The 17,790-nt window shown below is 46.2% G+C and overlaps 1 protein-coding gene across 12 annotated transcripts in view; it reads left to right on the top strand.

Moving 5' to 3' along the window:
• Positions 1 to 17,790, top strand: part of TLN2 (talin 2) — a 421,164-nt gene that overhangs the window by 143,353 nt on the left and 260,021 nt on the right. For 3 of the 12 annotated variants that reach the window (XM_059699515.1, XM_059699502.1, XM_059699507.1), the window contains exon 3: positions 8,915 to 9,049. The exons of 6 other annotated variants lie outside the window; for them this stretch is intronic. The gene's annotated coding sequence lies outside the window, so the exon portion shown is untranslated. Of the gene's footprint in view, positions 1 to 6,484; positions 6,587 to 8,410; positions 8,428 to 8,914; positions 9,050 to 17,790 lie in introns of those variants that run through there. 3 more of the 12 variants (XM_059699524.1, XM_059699528.1, XM_059699533.1) reach the window with 3 other exon arrangements.

The following is a 17,790-nucleotide window of genomic DNA, read 5'->3' as shown; positions in this document are numbered from 1 at the left end:
CTTTTCTCTCAGTAGGCTTGACAGAGGATTTCAAGTACTTCAATTTCCTGATAAAAAAGGAATTAAACATTGGATGCAAATGGGTAAACATTATCCAGAATCAGTCAAGATGCTTAATATAAACTAGTGCAACAGATGTTGGTGGAATGATTACAATGTGAAGGACACTTCCATGTCACAGTGATTCTCTAACCCCTCCCCTCCCCAGGGCTGGAGAGAAGAGGACTTGTGAGGACAGCTGATGCTCACTTGTGTTTTATGCACACAGGGACTACTCAGAGTAACTAGAAATCCTGTAGATGAAAATTCCCTTCATCTGGGTTGAGGAAATGAGCCCTCCCTGTACCAGCTGTTGATACTAGATTGGGAATTTTGATTGCATGTTAAGCCCTATTTATGTCAGAAAGCTACAGTTTTCACTTAGGATGATGTAGAGACACACAATAAAAATGCTTCTGGGAAAGAAGACTAAAACATTAAGAGCTTTAACTGATTTGAAAAGATCAGGAGAATTGCAGACCTTTGAAATAAGTAACAAACAAGATGCTATTTCTAGAATGGTGGAATAGAGAAATTGTACAGGTTTAGCATTACCTACTTACTAGTGAGAAAAAGATAAAATACAAAGTCTGACTTTACTAAAGCCAGAAAGGACTGTTTTCTGGAAAGGTCATGGAGACACCAATGATGCCTCTGAGGCAGTGCGAGTTTCTTCACCTAACAGTGAGACAGGCCCGGGAGGTTGCTGAGGACACAGGACTCCATTTTCCGGTAAGGAGTGGCATTTCCATGATACATTTGCACCTCCATCCCAAATTCAGCACACTAGCAAGACTCCAGTAGGTCTCCTTGTAGACGTGGAGAAAATTTAATGATCTGGCAGAGATGTGGATTACGGTGTATTTGCTATGAAAAAAAATCACAAACTTTTTAAATTTTATAAATTCTATCTAATTTAAAAAGAAAACAAGAACAGCACCCTTTCCATAGGTTAGGAATGATGAGGTCTCTTCTGAGATTCTTAGTTTACTCTTGGGATTAAGTTTGTTTATCAGTCTAGGCATTCAGATAATCATCAAAAACCTGGAGGCACACCCTCAGCACTGCATAGTTTCTCTTTCAGAACATCTGTGGGAGAGGCCGTAAGGAGAATGTTTAAAGGAAAATATTTTAGATAGTTGTTCACATTCCTCTTTTATTCCTAAAAAATAGCAAGCAAACTCTTTTTTTGCTCTACAAATTTTTAATTTGTGAATATTTATGAGAGAACTTAGACCTTTATATTAACCTTTTTTACTAAACAAAAAGTATATATATTAACTTTTTTTTACTAATATATCATTAACAGTATTTGCACACTGACTTGTTATGAAAGACTTAATCATTATTGAAAGCTTTAGAGTAAAAAGTAGTAGATCATCACTCATAGGTGGAATCTAAGTAACAAACTGATGAATGAAGTAGATCCAGAGACATGGAAGCATGGGACAGAACTCAGAATCCCGGAGGGAAGGCAGGAGAAGGTGGGCGGGTGGAAGGTAATCAACCAAAGAACTTGTTTGCATGTATGCATCACCCATGGACCCAGACAATAGGGTGGTGAAGGCCTGGGGCGGGGGCGGGGGTTGGCTAGAGGGGGTCAATAGAAAAAAAGGCAACACATGCAATACTTTCAACAATAAAGAATTACTTTAAAAAATGTAGTAGATCAAGTTGTGTTCCCCCCGCAAAAAACTCCATCAATGACAGACATCGATCTGCTGCCTCCTACATGCCCCCCCACTGGGCCCGCAACCCAGGCATGTGCCCTGACTGGGAGTTGAACCGGGGACCACTTGTTTCATGGATTGACTTTCAACCACTGAGCTACACTGGCTACAATGACATTTTCTAAATGGTTATTGTTTCTGACCATCTATAAGCCACTAGATTCAAGGCATACAGGCATATCATTTGCAAATATGAAGGTTTTACTACCTTCCTGATATTTTATGCTATGGCATTTCTCCGCATTGGTTAGAAGCGTTAACCTAAAAAGGCCACAATGAGAGGAAACAAGCATTTATTTGAGATAAAGAAGAATAGCTCTTTATTTGGGAAGCACCAATTCAGGCAGAAACCCAAATACTGTCCCATTTAGGAGAGGAAGGCAAGGGGCATTCATGAGAAAGGGAAGGGGAACAACTCAGGGAGATGAAGAGAAGCATTTCTATAGGTCAGATTAGCCAACGAAGTGATGTTAATTCTAAAGAATGTTTCAATGTTCAGTTTTTTCTGTCACAGTGTCTACTTTCTTATCTTTGCAAACAGTTCATTGGGACATATTGTTGCTTTAGGCCCAGTCTGAAGGTTAAGTTGCTCTGTTGTAACATTCCAGAGGTTTCGGGCGTAAGACTTGCAAGGTGCAAGGCACTTCCTCTGGGATGGTAGAACTCCATTTGAAAGTGGTTCTGTTTATATGATTATCTTTCTTCTTTTTCTTTTTCTTTTTTTAAATAGAGGGTAAAGTAAAACGTTGAGTAGTTTAGCAGGCATCCTTGTCATCTTCTTGGGACATTGCCTGGAATTCACCATTTGTTCGCTCATTTCTATGTATTTCTGATTTACTTTTCTTTATTAGAAAGTATTTGTTATTTATAAGAAAGTATCACATCCACTACAATCAGGGAAGAAGGCTAAGTCACTAGTTATTTCCCAGAGGACTTGCCAATGATGTGGGACAGGAACACACACACACACACACACACACACACACACACACACACACAGAAAAGTGTTCCTGACTCATGAATCTTCTACTTAGTTCCCCTCTAAAGAGGTCACCGTGTGTAGGAGCCTGTTGAAACATCCCAGGACTTTCTAGACCACAGGGCCTCTGCTCACACTGGGTGAGGCTCATGGACATGAACTTGAGTCTGATTTTTTGAAGGAGGGCATTGGCGGAATAGAGGGGTCTGGCCAGTGGCAGTGACCCAGGCTGGGGTAGAGTCTTGGGGGCCTAGAAGTCATGTTTTCTGGAGGCAGACGGAAGCACAGCTAAGTGTGCCTGGAGAATAATTGGTAGTGTAGACCTTCAGCACTTACCTTGTAAACTACCATCCTTTCCTTTTAGCACATTCTACCTGGGAACACTTTCATCAGGTAAATTTCAAATGATCAAGTGAGCCTGAAATACGCCCTAATACCTTTAAAGGAAAGGTTTTCCCTGCACTGATTCCTGGAGTCCTGTGTGTTTTGTGGAAGCCCCTTAGGGTCTCCACGTCTCGCTCCCGCATTTCAACCAGACCAACTCTGCTGTTAGGGATCTACGTTGCTTATTGGGCTTCTGAGTAAACTTACATTTGAAGACAACACTTTGCTGCTAAAAAGTTTGAAAGGCCATCATGGTAATTCGTTTTACTAATTTAAATCAGGTTTGTACAGTAGCATTCATCTTGCCTGTATAACTATGACCCTTTCACATTCTAACTTTATTGCATTTCTCAAGGAAAATCTCCTTGCATATAGGATTGAGAAATGATTTCTTCACCCATTTTACGTAGACCTTATAGCGGGTTAGGGCAGTGGTCAGCAAACCGCGGCTCGCGAGCCACATGCAGCTCTTTGGCCCCTTGAGTGTGGCTCTTCCACAAAATACCACATGCGGGCGCGCAGGTACAGTGCGATTGAAACTTCGTGGCCCATGCGCAGAAGTCGGTTTTTGGCCTGGGCGAGTCTATTTTGAAGAAGTGGCGTTAGAAGAAGTAGGGGGTGTTGGTTGGTCGGGCGACCGGAGACGCTGTGCAGGTGGGCTGCGGGATACACAGCGCGGGGAAGGTACATTGTTTTGAGGTACATTCGCTGAGGTCGACCCCTTCCAACTCTCCCATCCACACTCGTCTATCTGAAACAAGTATACAAGACGAGTGTGGATGGGAGAGTTGGAAGGGGTCGACCTCAGCGAACGTACCTCAATCAGATTGAGGACGTTTCTAGCAAAGGCCAGCTTAGGAGTACCCTAATTAAGTTAATAACAGTGTACCTACCTATATAGTTTAAGCTTAAAAAATTTGGCTCTCAAAAGAAATTTCAATCGTTGTACTGTTGATATTTGGCTCTGTTGACTAATGAGTTTGCCGACCGCTGGGTTAGGGTGTGCGTGAGTGCGATTGGGTCACTTGTGTATGTGTCCTATTTCCTCTGAAAGACGCTAAGCTTCTGAAGGACCTGCTTGTGTCTTCTTCATTCTGTTTTCCATCTCTCCTACCCTCATTCCTGAACACGTATTCCACAAGTTCAGAACGGCCAGAGCTCCTCATTGCACTCGGGCCTTCATGAATGAGCACGCCTTGCCCCGTCCACTGGTGATGTGAACAAGAAGGCAGGCCAGAGGTCCAGAGGGTGAATTCCCAGCAGCCTGGCTTCCCTCTGGCTGTGGAGCAGGCAGGCAGGTTATTAAGAAAGCTCCGAGTAGCCGCCTCCGGGGATTGCTGTGTTTTACTAGGATCACCAAAAGTTGAAGTGGGAGGGCTGGCCAGCAGACCTCTCCCATTTCTGCGTGGGCTACAGTCTAAGTAGCTAAGGCAGCGATGGTGAACCTATGACACATGTGTCAGAGGTGAAACGCGAACACATTTTTTTGGTTGATTTTTCTTTGTTAAATGGCATTTAAATATATAAAATATCAAAAATATAAGTCTTTGTTTTACTATGGTTGCAAATATCAAAACATTTCTATATGTGACACGGCACCAGAGTTAAGTTAGGGTTTTTCAAAATGCTGACACGCCGAGCTCAAAAGGTTCACCATCACTGATCTAAGGCCAGCGGATATGGCCTGAGCCCAGAGGAGTTGTGGTAATGAAACCTAATTTCACAGAAGGATTATCAACGTTGTCCTCAATGTTCAGCTACACCCTTCATAAGCTTCATGGACGAATTGGGGCCCTTTCTCTGAGAAGCTCACTGAGGCAAATCTGACCTGTAGTGTGCTGTGATCTCAATTATTTGCCAGATCCTATATATTACAGCACCAGCACTTTCTTGCAGCCGTGCTGCCCTATTCTGTAATTATCCAGTGTCCCATTTCTTCTGCCACACCCGCTCTGACATAGTACTGTTGTCACAGCCCTGACATATAGTGGGTGCTTATTTTCAGCAAGGGCCTTTGATTGTGATGGAAACCCATTCACACCAGTGTGGGAAATGGGGAAGGTTTCTGTGTGTCTTTGGGATATCACAGGATGGGAAATGAGGGGCCCCAGGGCTCATGGCAACTGGACTGAGATACTCAAGGAGCTCTCCTGGGTCCCTGGGTCCCTGGTTCCTGTTATGCAGATGGATGTACAGTCATGATTACTTACCAGTTTGCTATAGCCTCTGTGGCTGCCCTAGCCTTAGTCTTTCTGACCTTCTAATTTTCAACCTCCCAGCTAGAGTTTCATCAAATGGAATGGCTCAGTTACCGGGGAGGATCCCATTGCCCAAAACAGGCCATAGAGGCACTAGAGCCCTGGCCTGACAGTGGGTTGGCTACTCAGCCTCAAGGTACAAGCGCCACTTCTGCTCAGATAACTGGGGTGGAGGTGAGGAGTGAGGCAGGTCCCACAATACCCGAGGCTGCCCTTCAAGCTGGACTGACCATGAAACACGTCTCTTCAATTGCCTCGAGTATTAGCTACAAAATGAAATGGCTCATCCTTTCTCCTAATGCTAATCTCACTGTTTTGAAATTTCCCTGTAGTCTGTCTCCGGTTGTCATTCTGGAGTGCGAGTCCTCCATCCCTCTGGGTGATGAACTCTGCCCTGCTCCTCAGCTCTTGTTTGGGTTTGGATTCAAGCTGAATTGCATTAATGAGAGCAGCCAGATAGCATCTGAGCCCTGCACCGCCTTTCCTGCCAGGAGGCAGAGAGTGAGGAGCAGCTCAGCCAAGAGTAGCAGTTATAAAGATTTAGGGGGGAGATGGGGCTCTGAGGCCTCCCTCACCCCTTCCCGCCAACCCAGTGCCCAGCCTCAGCCATGCATCAGGACCAGGAGGTGGGAGGGGCTGTGGGCACAGCCTGGGCAGTGTTTCCCCAGCTTGCGTGGCCCTACCAGAGAGCAGAAATGATTTGCCTTTCCATTCGTACAAGATGTCCCGGCTTCTCGCTCTTCGTCTGCAGAGTAGGAAATGACAAAGAAAGCATTCTAAAACGAGAGAGGAGAAAAGAACTGGGTAGCCTCATTCTCGGAAGTCGGTTCTGACTGCACTGGGCTTTTCAGCTTCATCAGACCCGAGTGTTATTCCTGAGCGGTGGGAATAATAGAGCTTACACCTAATCAAGGAAGAGAATTCCAAACAAAAGCCTGGGTGGGGTTTCCTGGGCAGGAGTGTGATATTGTAATAAATGGGAAGCAGAGTTCTGCAGTCCAGTCTCTGGGCTGATTACACAAATTATAGCAGGGGCCCTGTTCTCCAAGGAATGTAACACACCCCACGGAGGCCCCTCCTCAGGGGTGTGTCTGCATTTCCTGCAGCTCTCTCCTCAACGCTTAAATGCTTGCACCAGAGGAGCTGAGAGCCTTGTTCCGAATAATTAGGGTCTCTGCCAGGGGACCATTTTACAGGTGAGTTTACCTTACATTAAAGTTCGCTAGGGAGTCCTGTGGCTAAATTCTCTACCCTCGCCTGCATTAGTCAGCGGAAAGTGCCTGCCGGGTTCTGGCGTTCCAGTAACAATGGCCAACATTTCCAAGCACTAATGAGCGAGGCACTTTGTATGGAGGAGAGGAAGATGCTTAGATAAAAAGTCTCTCCTCAGACAAGAGGGGCTTCATTCTGAGTGACCATGCCTGGTGGCCTGTTGCTGTCCTCAGTCTTCTGACCACCAATATTCCTGCCCCCCTGTTTGGGCCTTTCCGAACTCTTAGGGCTTTCTCCCCTGTGCCAGGTTCCTGCCCCTCTCAGGAATTCTGTGCTATTGCTCCCTCCTGCTGCATCCCTCCTCACATCTTTCCCCTTTTCTCTCCTTTCCTTTCAGTCTTTAAGCATCTTTTCCCTTGAGACAGCTCCCCCAATTCCTCTCTCCTGCCTTGTCCCCAGTGTCTGTTAGATGCCACAGGGACCCTGTGTTCACCTCATCCACTGTATCATCACCTCTGTTAGCTCTTACCATCCACTGTTAAATGATGGCTATGCTATTTTTTGTTTGTTTGTTTGTGTTGTTTTCATTTACAAGCTCCTAGGCTCCAGGACCTAGAGGCTAAAGGCTGTCTCATTGATCTTCAAATTCCCAGTATCTGGCACATACTAGGTACACCTGAATGATCTGAAGAAATTATCTCCTTTCTTTTTTTTTAATGAAGAGCAACTTCCACTCCCCCCTCTCTCCCTCCCTCCCCCCTCTCTCTATATAATATACATATATATAATATATATGAAATATATTTCAGAGAGAAAGGGAAGGGAGAGAGAAATAGAAACATCAATGATGAGAGAATCATTGATTGGCTGCCTCCTGCATGCCCCCTACTGGGGATGGAGCCCGCAACCCCAGGCATGTGCTCTTGACCAGAATCGACCCTGGGACCCTTTAGTCTGCAGGCCGGCGCTCTATCCACTGAGCCAAACCAGCTAGGGCAGAGAAATTCTCTTAAACTCTATGTTCTGATTTTATTTTTCTCTTTATGCCCCATTCCAGATAAATGTTTATTACAGCTTTGTCTATTAAACATTTTACAATCATTTTGAGTTTTTTTTTGTTTGTTTGTTTTCCCCATGTCTCTTGCTGCCATATCTGTTGTTTAACTTCAGGATGCCAGGAGAGCAATACGTGTGTGGCGAGGAGATGACTCCTGGTGCCTGTGGGCTGTGGCCCTCACTGTTCACTGGGGACTTATGTTCCAGCAGAATAGTGAGGATGAGATAACACAGGTGACAGTGCCTCCCTGACTGCACCCGCTCTGTTCCCCTGCACCTGTCCCTTCTAGCCTTCCTGAAATGCTCCCATTCTGTTAGAACGCCATCCATACTACTTGTATAAGATGCCCTTCTCCCATGTGAGGCACCGTGGGTGGGTGCTCCACACCCTCCCCATGGGTGGGCAGGCCCTGGCTCAGCTCCACCTGGTTCCTTTGGAAGCCTTCTGGGTTCCCCACCAGTGCCATCCAGGGCATTTGGGATGGCATTCCCCTCCCCCCTTCACCCTTCGTGTGCATCACATTTTATTGCAGCCATTTGTTTGTGGGTCTCCTCCTCGGGCAGAGGCCTGGCCTTCCTCCTGTCTGTATTCCCCAGGGCCAGGTGTGCAGTTCCAGCTCGCTGAGCCAATAAATTAGTCCATAAGGAGCGTTTTAATTTCGCCTTTTTGAAATAAGTGTGAATGTCCTCAGTAGGGGCACATGTCCTATTTTACAGATGAGGACTGGAGCCTCAGAAGCTCAGGCGCTAGCCACGTGCATTGGATGAGGTGAGATGGTGACCCAGACCGAGACCTTGTCTGGTGGGCTTTTTCCCGGATGAGACAGTCTCCTGTGGATTTGATAAAAGTCATGTGCTGTCAGGAGTCAGGCTGCCCTGGTTTCTGGTTTCCTTGTGGGGTTGGCGGCTGTTCCCATAGGTAGCAGGAAGGGCCCTCAGAATCGCCGAGGGCGGGTCAGAGTCGGCCTTTCCCGTGGTGGCGGCCGTGCTGCTTTCAATCTGCAGCTGAAGGTTTGGGGCCCGGGGCTAACCTCAGTCTCCTCCCACATTCTATACCTTGTAGATTTTCCTACGAGTCACACTTTTGTGTTTTTCCTGAGCACATTAATTATCTATGCTATGTTAGATGCTGCATTCCCCCCACTGACGCACGTGTTCTCAGAAATGCTTATAAATATCCCCTTGTCGCCTGTGCAATTAGCTCCAAGGAGGAGAGGTGCGTGTAGGAGCTGCTAATGTGTGTGTCTACTTGCTAGAGACCCACCGGCAGCAATCCCAGACAAGCTGTTAATAAGTGTGAAAACACGACAGTCTACCCCGCTGCCTGACGTCCCCAGCTAACACTCAGGGCACAAACTTTCTCTCCACGGGGCTGCTCTTGATTGCCAGGGGTGAGTAAAGTTCCTAAATGTCACTTTACGGTGTTCTTTTAGGACAGTACAACATTTCATTAGTTTGGAATAATGGAAAGTCACCTAACTTAGAGCAATTGAGGGAAAATTTGAAAATATTAAAGCATATACCTACTAAATTGCACTAGAGTGACAGATGATATGCTTGAAAGAGCTGTTTGAAGTGATCTGTGACACACATTTAAGACATTATTGCCCAGTAGAGGGTCTTAGGGGATCTATGCTAATGGGTATTTAAGAGCAACAGTTAACATACCACTTCATAATTAAGTGCTGCTCGAAAGCTTGAGGGGCACTCTGGCAACTGTTGCACCCTTAAATTCCTCACATAGCCATGCGTCCAACGGAGCGAACTTGGACCTATTTTGATTGCCCTGGCTTTGCTAGGCAGACCCTTTACACTTCCAGCTGTGTGGGTGTAGGGTTACTTCACACCGTGAATCCGTGCTGTCCACATGAGTGCCATTCTCCTGTGCTTCAGGCCTGCAAGTACTGGGAGGTCTGCGTGTGCGGCAGCGCTGGCCAGCTTCCAAAGAGCAGCACAGTCTGCTGCGGGGGATGGACAGAAACTGGCTTTCGGCTGTGTCAAGGCCTGGGTTTAGGAGGCAGACGTCCCTGCTTTTCATTGGCTGTGAGAACTCAATGTGTTACTTTACCTCTTTAAGCCTCAATGTCTGCATCTGTGAAATGAGGATAAAGACAGTAGTTACCTTCTAAAGTTAGCGTGAGGAAAAGTGAGGTAGCCCATGTAGGGTCTCAGGCATACATGTTCATGGTTTGTCTGGTGTGGCTGTTGCCAATGTGGTAAAGAAATAAATAAAATGTAGCATGGCAGGTGTTCTATTAGACCAGGTATGTTTCGTGTTCTGAGAAAACAAGTGTGAATGGGTAATTCCTGGTGGGGCATAGAGGGCTAAGAGACTGTTGGGGAGGAGGCTACCTGTGAGCAGGTCTTCAGATACCTATTGAGCCCTTAGGATGCCATCGCCAGAGACTGTGCTGGGCACTGGGGTCACAGGAGTGACTCAGTAGATAAAGGCCATGCCCTCTCGGAGCCCACCTCCCAGCAGGAGACAGAAGGCAAGCACACAGTGGTGTGTGTGAAAGCACTGAGGTAGAGGGTGGAAGGCAGATGCTGGGAATATGAAGGAACTCCATGTGGCCAGAAGGAGGGTGCATGGGCTGGAGGGAAGCAAGTGCATGTTGGTGAAGGGGCCTGTGTTTTTCTAAAAAGCAGGGGTAGCCATGGGAGCCTTGGTTTTCGTTTTTAATATGAAGGTTATTTTTCCTCCATTCTAATTGTAATACATATTCATTATAGAAAACGTGTAAAAACTTAAAAGTAAAAGAGAAATACACCCATAGTCCCACCACTGAGGAAGAATGAGTATTTTGACTACTTCCTAACAAAATCTCCCCCCAAAGCATTGGTTGGTTAGGTTAGTTCTTGAGTGGCCATAGTTATAATCATGCTAGAAGTACAATCTTTCCCCCATTTATTATAGAGTAAATACTTTTTCGAGTTTTCATAAACAGCATTTTTCTGGTCTTGTAATAACCAAGAGAATGAAACAGCAAACTTAATCAGCCCCTTGTTTTGGATCGTGAGTTGTGTTCGTGTTGAGTAAAGAATGAACACTTAGCATCCTTCCTATGAAGCCTTCTGCATCTAAGATTATTTCCTGATGAGAGATCCGTCATTGTGACTAGTGGTGGTTCAAGGGAAGGAACATTTAAAGATGTTTAAAACACATTGTCAAAGTACTTCCCTAAAAGATAGCACTGAAAAGGTTCTAAGCCTTTGACCTACAGACTCCTGGAACCGCAGGGGAGGGTGGGTTTGAGCAGAAGGAGGTTGGAGTCAGTGGTTAGCCTCTCCCAGGGCAGTGGCATCTGAAAAAGAACGTCAGGACCTAGCTTAAATGTGAGCTGCTTGCCTTTATGGGGGACTGTTAGCTATGGATGGGGCATTTGGCTTAGGACCTCCAGAATTCCCTCTTTTCTTTTCCCTTACAGTTTTTAGGATGTAACTGTTTGCTTAAATGTCACTATCCCCTATTGAACTGAGTTCTCAGAGCCCCTGATCCAAGGTATTCGCATTTTTATGTACCTAATTATTCAACTGTATAAAGTGTGTTTGTGTTTGTGTTTGTGTGTGTGGGGGGGGGGGCGGTGGGTGATCAGGAGAAAAGGGGCTGGGCAGTGACTGAGGTGTGGTCCTTGCCACAGTGGGGCTGAGGCAGGACCGCCTGGCAGGGAGCATGCTGGAGAGAATCGGACAGACCTGATGGCCCCAGGGGAGTTAGAGTAGAGTATGGGCACGAGGTTGAAGACATGGGCTCTGGACTCGGCTCTCAGTCATGGTTCTGGCTTGTCCATCAACTGGCCGAGTGACCTGGAGCAAACTTCTCATGGATGCATGCCAACAGTGTAATCTCATTTCAGGTGTAACACTGCAGGCTATTTTTAGGCATGTCCATGTACGAGACGGTGATTTAAAGAAAAGATAAGAGAATGATGAAATCAAAGTTCTTCATGTTGTTGAAAGCACAGTGTGGCTCCCAGGAAGTGCTGAATCAATGTCAGCAGGAGTGGTTGACGATGACAGCCACTCATCAGAGGGTCCACCAGGTGCTGGGTTGTTTTTCCTCAAAGACCACTTGTTTTTTTGGGTGGGGCTCTGCCGAATGGCAGACAAATACTTTCTTGGCCATGCCCCAGAGCCCGGCCGTGGGAAAACATCCTTGGCCTGTTCTCTCAGGGCTGGAGACATGTCTCCCAGCCTCATGCTCCTGACCTCTCAGGGGCTGCAGGAAGGAGCACCTGGAGGCCCAGGTGACCCCAGACCTGGCTGTTCTGAGAGGCTGAGGCTGGACAGCCCAGTGTTAGACCATGTAGCAGTTTCCTAGGGCTGCCTTCACCATTTATCACAAACGGGGTGGCTTATGTAGGGGAGGAAAACAATTTTCCCTCCACCCTTCTGTGTTCTTACCTGAGACATTCTGTAAAACAATATTAAGGAGAAAAACAGAAGTTTATTAACATGTTTACTTCATGTGTACATGGGAGATAGCCCAGCAAAACAAGCACTCTAAGAGGTAGTTTTAAAATTCAAGCTTAAATACCATCTTCACAAGGAAAAGGGACGGGGGAGAGTAATTTTTAGGAAAGATGAATGGGCCGTTGGAAGAAGAGATGGGAGATATGATAGTTTATGAAAAAGTTCATCTGGGCGTGGTGTTGATCTCTGGTCTCCTCCGAGATGACTCAGTCTTCCTTGGTTGATAAAACTCTTGGGAGGTGATTTATACAATTGAGTTCCTTTGGAAGATTTATCTCTAGGCAGATAAGGGAAGTTCTGAGAAAGCCTTTTCCTGAATTTGCTGTTTTTACTTGCTTACAGCTCAAAATAATCATTATATCAGAGTAGCAAATCTTGCTACCCTTCATTCATAACAGAAATTTATTCTGTCAGGCAGAATCAGGGTGTTGGCAAGAGCCATGCTCTCTCCGAAGGCTCTAGGGCCGTGGTTCTCAACCTTCCTAATGCCGCGACCCCTTAATACAGCTCCTCATGTTGTGGTGACCCCCAACCATAAAATTATTTTCGTTGCTACTTCATAACTGTAATTTTGCTACTGTTATGAATCGTAATGTAAATATCTGATATGCAGGATGTATTTTCATTGTTACAAATTGAACATAATTAAAGCATAGTGATTAATCACAAAAACAATATGTAATTATATATGTATTTTCTGATGGTCTTAGGCGACCCCTGTGAAAGGGTCATTTGACCCCCAAAGGGTCGCGACCCACAGGTTGAGAACCACTGCTCTAGGGGGACTCATTCCTGACCTCTTCTAACTTCCAGTGGCTCCAGGCACTCCTTGCCTTGTGGCTACTTCAAACAAATACCTCTCTATTCATATGACCTTCTCTTCAGGCTCCTATAAGGACACTTCTCATTGAATTTAGGGCCAACCTTACAATCCAGGATGATCGCATCTCAATATCCTCAACATCCAGATGTAAATATGCAATGACACTTTTCCCAAATCTGTTCACATTGACAGGTTCCATGGATAAAGACAGGGACATATCTTTTGTGGAGGGGAGGGGTCACTGTTCAGCCACTGCAGGCCAGAGAGTAGGTGTGTGTTCTCATGGGAGGACCGAACGGTCTGCTCTGACACCACCCTTTGTACCCCAGTGCCATTGACACTTGGAGCAAGCCTCTCTGGCCTGACCTTCTGGGTCTAATGCCTCAGCTCCTTTCTAGGAGATGAGAGGTTGAGAAAGTTCCCACCAGACGCAGGCCATTAGCCCAAGCACTTGGTGCCCAGCATTGCCAGGACATTAGGGTGCCCTTTCAGACATGCCTTGGTGCCCAGACATTCTTGAAAGGATAGCATTTGGAGTTCACATGGGAGGTTGGTGGAGCCTGTAGTCAGAAATCTTCGCATCTTACGTAAGCAGGTGAACTTGGTGGTGGTAATTATAGCTACAGTTGAATGTTTGTGGTTTGTGGAAAACAGAAGCTCTGTGGCACAGGAGAGAAATGTGATAGTGCATCTGAATTTCAGTTACCAGTATTATGTAAACACCCCACACATGTGAATATAAACAGTAGAGTTCTAATAAGAAGCTACTATTGGTCATCGTGGAGGTCAGTTGTGGGTTATATTTCAGGGTCAATCATCTGGCTTTAAAAATGACAGTCAGTGGAGGAATAATTACTTGTGAGTTTGTTTTCCTTTCTGCCTTCTTCAGGTCAAAGCACTGCTGAATTTTTTATGATCATTGTTCTCTCTTCTTCCTCCTTCCTTCCTACCCGCTCTGGGTGCTTTCCTTATGCCGCCGCTCTTCTCTTTCCTCTTCTCCAGACTCTTTAGCCGAAAATGTTAACAGAATTGCCCTGTTGATAAGAACTTGTTTTCAAAGTGGTTCTGTCCAAAAGCTTACGTGGTTTTTAGAGATTGGTCTTCTTGGACCACATTTCCCAACTGCTGCCCATGGAAAAAGGTGCCAGACTATGCCTTGGCTCTTTTCCAAGTGTGTCAACAGCCAGTTGGTTCCCAGTTCACCAAGAGCAGAATAATCTTGGGTAAATATGGCCGTTGGAAAAGAGGCAAATATTGGTCTTGGCAATTAGTCTTTCATGTGTCTGGTCCCTTTAGTTGAGTGGGCAAAATAGGAACTACACCAGAGGGCATGGTATCAAACACCACATCTGGTTAAAGAACATCGGTAGAAATATATGAATAATACTTTTAAAAGACAGTGTCATTTCTATCCCTCGTTTCCTGTCCCCCTCACTCCCTCTTTCTCTGAACAAGTCTGAATATTCCCTTAGCACTGAATTTGACTTGCTTGAGCAAGAGCATCTGGACTTTAGCTTATTGACATTTAGGCCAGATAATTCTTTGTGGGTCTATCCTATACACTGGAGTATGTTAAGCAGCCACCCTTGACCTCTAATAATCAGATGCCAGTTGTGACCATCAGAAATGTCTTCAAATAAAACCAAATGTCCCCTGAAGGACAAAATCACCCTGGCTGAGAACCACGGGCTTAAGCAAATCCTCCCCACAGTGGCAGTGTGTAAGCCCTTCAGAGTTTGATTTGTGTGTGTGGGTGTAGGAGTGGTAGTTGTGTCTTTTACCCTTGACTCTTACTCCTTGAGATTCACCTTCTGACTGAGCTGTACTCAACATGTTCACAGTGTGGGTCTCATGGAAGTGAGGGAGGTTGGTGATTATCAAATCAACATTATCGGCTGTTAACTTTCAGAGCAGGTATTAGCTGTTTTCTTTTCCTGGCTTATTGCCATTCCCCTGCTGGTTTTAAAAGGGGGGGTGCCAGTCACACTGAGGGTGCTCGGGAGATGAGCCTGACATCTGGCACCTTTCTGTTAGTTAATCCTTCACCTGGGCAACAGAGCATGACAGTAGTCTGTTGCCTATCACACCTGTGAAGTCAGTCAAACTTACTTTGTGTCATCAGAGGAAGGTGCCGACCTTCGATGTCAAGGTGACACACTGTTTGGGTAGATGTAGTTCCTGGACCCTCTCAAGTGTGACTGCATGTGCCCACAGCCAGCTAGTCTTGCTTCTTTAGAAAACTTCCAAGACTTTATCCCTATGGACCTGCCAGTCTACCTTTTAAAGCCTTAAGCCTCTTCATCATTTAAACACACAGTTTTGAGTTTGTTGCAGTAATGTCATCATACTAATACAATTATGTTAAAACCATTGTATGTTACCTTCCTATTGTCTCTTGATCGGAAATTGCAAACATCTGCAGAAGTAGAAAGACTAACATGAAAGACTAACATGAGCACCATGTACCCATCACACCGCCTCAATAATTATTAATACATGGTAATTAATACTTGATTTTGTTTTATCTAGAACCCCTTTCTTCACTTGATTACTTTGAAATAAATCTTCAACATCACATTTTAGCTGTATGTTTTTCAGCATGCAACTCTCAAAGACTCGGGCTCTTCAAAAACCATAATTATCATCCCTACAAACAAGCGAACCACTATGACACCTAATAATGCTTTAATACTAAGTAGCCATTGCTTTTGGTTGATGTGTCTCAGGTCTCTGAGTATACTGTAAACTCTTCTTTTTTTATTCTCAAGGGCAGGGCAGATATGGGAGACCATCTTTCATTCTCCTTGTGTCTAACATGCTGATATGTGAGCTGCTCCATGGAGTGCCTGGCACCTGGTAGGAACCTAATAGGTGCCTGCTTTTCTCCTAGTTCTATAAGTTACGCTCTTCCTTCCAGGCTCTCTGGCTTGAGAACACAGCCGTTATTCTCAAGGGAAGTACTCAGCTGGCAGGTGCCTTGAATTCCCCCCCTTAAATGGAGCCTTTTACATCTGCTCTCTGCCTAGCTTTTCTATCCCAGTATGTGTGGTACCAGCCAGAGTCCTGGTAATACATGAAAAGGTAGTACCTAGTCCTAGTAGCTAAAAGTTCTGCCAGTGACAAAACTTGAGCCCAGAATACTGCTTCCCAACACGTTCATTCCAGACTCTGTTCCTAGCCCCTGACTTTCTGAGCCCTTGCCCTGGCCGACTCCCTGTGGAGCTGTTCTCTCGCCCACACGCCCAGGGGCCCTCAGGTCTGGAGGAGGGACATGTGGGCACGTGAGTCGCCATCGTGACCCCTCAGTTGTCCTCCCTGCGTGTCCATCAGCTCCTGCGGCGCCCTTCCCTATCTCTCCTGGCCAGTCCCTGGCTTCACCTTGGAGCGGATGCACTGAGCGGGGCCTTTGCACTCCCAGGCTCTCTGCTCCTCGCTGGCAGCTGCAGCGCCCCTGCTGGTAAACAAACCCATTACCACCCAGCCCCTAAGTTGACCTTTGACTCTGTTAAGGCCTTGCCTTTCAGTTTTCATAACCACACCCCGAGTGAGGTGTGGTTTCCCCAGATACTGTGCCCCTCTTGACGTTTTTTGTTCACCCTGATTACACCCCCCTGTTTGCACCCCTTTCCTGTTCTTTGACCTCCCTGAAACCGCCCTGTCGAAACTCTTCCTTGTCCTCTTACTCTGTTAGGCTCCCCTGCTTTCACTTCTCTACTCCTCGTCCTCTGAAGGGACCCCAGCTCCCCAGTGCCCTTCGTCCCAGCCCTCGAGAATGAAAGCCACATGGCCTCCTTTGAGGACACCATTTAGGGACCGATGCCCACACACATTCTCCCTCCCCCCCCCCCCCCCACCTTGGTTCGGTCCTCTTCCCATGTGACATCCTTTTAGGGGCCCTGGTCCACACATGCTCAGGTTCCTCTGGGCAGCATATAGACTCTCATCTCAGTTTAAGTCAGGGACCCTCAAACTTTTTAAACAGGGGGCCAGTTCACTGTCCCTCAGACGTTGGAGGGCCGGACTATAGTTTAAAAAAATACCAACTATGAACAAATTCCTATGCACACTGCACATATCTTATTTTGAAGTAAAAAAACAAAACGGGAACACATACAATATTTGTATTTGCATGTGGCCCGCGGGCCGTAGTGTGAGGACCCCTGCTTTAAGTGCCCTCACTCCACCTTTCCTCCACACCCACTTTCATAGAGAACTCTCCTCCCAGGTCACACGGAAAACAGAGCTGCCACCTGCCCAGCTTCCCCCTCTCTCCCTGCAGTGTTAGCGGGAAGAGTTAGGTGGAAGAATCTCCTCCAAGCCGCCATTCTCCAGAAACCCATCTCCTTCCTGGGTCACTGTTTCTCCTTCCCTTCAGCTACAGCTTGCTCAAATCTCTGGATCTTGTTAAAACAAAACCAACGCTCTGCATAACCCGGGAGGGAGGCATTGTTAACCCTTTTTACAAATGAGGATACAAGGCTAAGAAGGGAAGCAGCCTCCCGGCTTGAGCCAGATGGTTGGGAAAGCAGGGTGGGAGTGCCGCAGCCTGGCTCTGCTCCCAGACCCTTAACCTTTGGTCAAGGGCACAGGGAGGACAGAGCCTTTTTCGGAGCCCCTCCTCTGCCTGGCCAAAGTGAAGAGAGGAGTTTTGAGACTGAATGTAACTGAAATGACTGTCATGTGAGTCATTTGACCCTTAAACTGCTCAACTCTCCACTCCTGGATACTTTGGAAGCCATCTCTCTTCCCATCTCAACTGTGGATTCTTTGGCCTCTTCAATTTCCGGTCCCACAGAACCATTCATGGTTGGTGCTTACAATTCCTTACCCACCTAG

Source organism: Myotis daubentonii, chromosome 1 (assembly GCF_963259705.1).
Source record: "Myotis daubentonii chromosome 1, mMyoDau2.1, whole genome shotgun sequence".
Taxonomy (NCBI): Eukaryota; Metazoa; Chordata; class Mammalia; order Chiroptera; family Vespertilionidae; genus Myotis; species Myotis daubentonii.
This window is presented reverse-complemented; position numbering and strand designations above follow the sequence as displayed.